The sequence below is a fragment of the Ursus americanus genome, chromosome X (genome assembly GCF_024610735.1).
Source record: "Ursus americanus isolate L20-20 chromosome X, mUrsAme1.1.p, whole genome shotgun sequence".
NCBI classification, from domain to species: Eukaryota; Metazoa; Chordata; class Mammalia; order Carnivora; family Ursidae; genus Ursus; species Ursus americanus.
The window spans coordinates 28,030,583-28,034,018 of NC_142164.1; the positions used below are offsets into that span (position 1 = coordinate 28,030,583).

The 3,436-nt window shown below is 46.9% G+C and overlaps 1 pseudogene; it reads right to left on the reverse strand.

Moving 5' to 3' along the window:
• Positions 1-917: 917 nt before the first annotated feature.
• Positions 918-1,159, reverse strand: LOC123796546 (V-type proton ATPase subunit e 1 pseudogene; annotated as a pseudogene).
• Positions 1,160-3,436: the final 2,277 nt, after the last annotated feature.

Sequence of the window (3,436 nt, forward strand, 5' to 3'; positions counted from 1 at the left end):
CACCTGTGCCTCCGTGGAATCAACTAGGATCCACAAGCCAACTTTCAGTTTTAGAGATTAACAAACTATTTTGTCAGCCCATTCAGAGGGGATCTTCATGAGGGATTAACTCCCATTCACCAAACTCACAATAGACTGATAACGCAGGCTGCATTATTATGCAGCTACACGACTAATTCACGGTGCCATAGCCCTGACAGAGAGGAGGGCCATACAGAGATGGAATACTGGATGCATAAGTCTTAATTTAGGGGGAAGGGAGGGGAGAGAAGGCAATCTGAAAGGGGGCACTGCCCGGATAGGCACCTCTCAGAGAGGCATGCCATGTGGTAAGCATCTGGAGCCACTATAGAGAGCCTCTGCTTTGCCTAAGCTTTTTTTTTCCCCCCCACAGAAAGCAGAAAAATAATTTATTCCAGTAGGTGGCAGAAATAAGAAAGTCATCCTGAAAGTATACTTCAGTGTAATTCTGTTGGGACAGATATTCCCTCTGAACATGCTCTCTTACTGACTGCCCCACTGGATTCTCACTGTCTTATGACAGCTTTTAAACACTTTTCTGATTCCCATGTTGTGACCAGGCAGGAGTCATCTTTAAATTCACAGGTTCCAAGGAGAGAGCAATGTATTTCTCAGAAGAATAGCACCTTCTATCTCAGAAGAGTGCACAAAACCTTTACGGAGTCTGCACAGTTTAGGTTAAGTAGGCACATAATTCGTCACAATGTAAAAAAGGTGACAGGAAAAAATACCGCATTGTAGAATAAGATATTCAAATATGGTGTGAATATTTAAGGCAGCTGATGGCCAAAAGAGGCGAGTCAAAGAAGGTGGTCTGGGTTTGGAGTTGATTTTGCTGCTAGAGGAGTTCTCTCTGTGACCTCAATGATGGAGCACTGGAGAGTAGGTCCTCCTCCTTAAGGCCAGTGATACTTGAGGTACCAGATGGCTTCATTTTTCAACTGTGGTCCAAAGAGAGGTTGAGTTGGGCCAGAATTGCATTCAGCCGAAAGAGAGCAGCAAACTGAACAGATTACCAGTATGGTGATGATACTCCCCGGCTGGGACCCTCAGGGATGAACCAGGGCACGCAGAAGCCGACGAAGCCCCAGAACACGCTTATCACGATGACAGGCACCGTGAGGCCCTTATATGCCATGGCTGCCACCAGAGCTACCAGCCCCTGCCAGGCCGCCTCACTTTCGTCCCATCCGGAAGTCTTTGCCTAAGCTTTTAACCCTGTTTTTAACAAGTGCTTAGAGGCACCAAATACCTGGTGGTGAGAGGAAAGAGGGACGCATCAAATGGAGAAATATAAGTTTGCATCTCCCACTGAAAAGGGAAAGCAGGAAAAAAAAAGCATGGTGGTGGTGGGGAAAGAAGTTGAATACTACCATTTTTATTTTTTATTTTTTTTTTTAAAGATTTTATTTATTTATTTGACAGAGAGAGAGACAGCCAGCGAGAGAGGGAACACAAGCAGGGGGAGTGGGAGAGGAAGAAGCAGGCTCCCAGCGGAGGAGCCTCATGTGGGGCTCGATCCCATAACGCCGGGATCACGCCCTGAGCCGAAGGCAGACGCTTAACCGCTGTGCCACCCAGGCGCCCCTGAATACTACCATTTTTAATTAGGTACATATTATCTCATTTAAGCCTCCCACCAGCACTATGAGGAAGGTACTATTATTCCTTCTATATGCAAGAAACTAAGGCTCTGAGAGGTTAAATAGGTTGCCCAAGATCACACAGTTGGTAAGTAGTAGAGGCCGGATTGGACCTCTCTAAAGCCCATGCCTTAACCCAGTTGTCCTCAAACGTTTTTGTTCATGAGAATCACCTGATGAGCTTGTATGAAATGCTAACTGCTGGGACCCAACCCCTGAGATTCTGATTTGGAGGGTCTAAGGGGAACCCAATAATCTGCATGTTATAAGCCCTACTTCCCGTCTGCCTGGGTACATATGGGGCAAGTGGTCCTTTGTGAGGACTCACAGCTCTCCTCTTTGTGTGAATGCCCTTGGGCAAGGAAGATGCCTCCTCCCTCTTCACAGCATAGCCAGGCTAGAATTTAAAAGAAGCTTAAAGCATGATTCTCTTGTGCTCTTTGATCCTCTTCCACTTCCTGGAGTTGCTTGATGAGTTCAAAGGCCCTTCACAATGAACTCAGATCCGGGACAAAGTGCACACATGTCTTCTAGTGAAGCATCTATGCTAGCAGGCTCATGTCCCAGGAGAAGGGGATGAGCTCTCCTTCAACATAAGGCCCCTAAATTAGGGGTGACAGGGGGCTCTGTTGTGGATCAAGTCACCCTGAACATCCTCAAGAACAGAGCATCTGTTTGGCCTTGAATTGGGTTGTTTGCTCCACACGCCTCCCTACAGCTCTCTCTGCACAAGTCCCAGGAGAGAGAAGCATACATTGGATCCCTGAGAACTGGCTGCTGTAAGGAGTGCAAAAGTCTTCCCAGCTGCTAGGAACCAGGACTGCTGGCCTCTGGTGGGCGGGGCTTCTCTTCTCTGCCAGAAAGCTGTTCTTTTCCTGGCCTCAGTGAGATCACCTGCATTTGGATTTAATTCTGCTTTGGCCCTCCCGCAACACACTGTTCTCAACCTCAGCTTCCCAGAAAGCCAGCCCCCTCTCTTCCTCTCAGCTTCTCCTTGACCCCACTCCCCCAGGCCAGGTTTCTGGGGGCACCTTGTAAGATCCTTGGTGGCTGAGGGTTGGAGCATTTCATTAAAGAAATGGCCGAAGTGGGGAAGCTCACCCTTCCACTCCTTCAGAAAGATGAAACTGTTCAATTCATTGAGCACAAGTAGCATAGAGGCCTCAAAACTCCATTCTGCCACTCTGTGTAAGACGTCCTTTCATCTTTCCAAGCCCATTTCTTTGTGCAGAGAAAAGGGATAACATCTATTGTGCTTGAGTATGATAAGGATTATACTTTTCAAAACCTGAATATCAAAGCACCTGGCACATAGAGGCTCAATAATAATAGCAACAATAAACAGCTAATACTTATTAAATACTTATTACATGCCAGGCACTCTTCCATTCACCAAATTCGGATAAATTCCTTTAAATCACAGGAACCCTCTGACATAAGTAACTTTTACCCACTTTATGGATGAGGAAACAGGTTCAGAGGAGTGGAGCAAATTGCCCAAGGTCACAAAATGAGTGTGAATCAGAGCTGACAGTCAGACCTGAGTCTGTGACTCCAAGGCCTGCTGCTGTTACTGTCATTGTCCTTGTTGTTTCCTAAGGAGCTGCTGTATGCAAATCACTCAGACAGTTTTGAAGACCACAAAGGGTAAGTACACAGGGGGACTGTCCTCAGTAAGTTCACAGTCTGAACCAGATATGCGGATGAGGCCTATGCGTGAAAGAGAGACTAATACGAGGTAGTCCTGCCAAGTGCCCACACGCGGTTCAGAA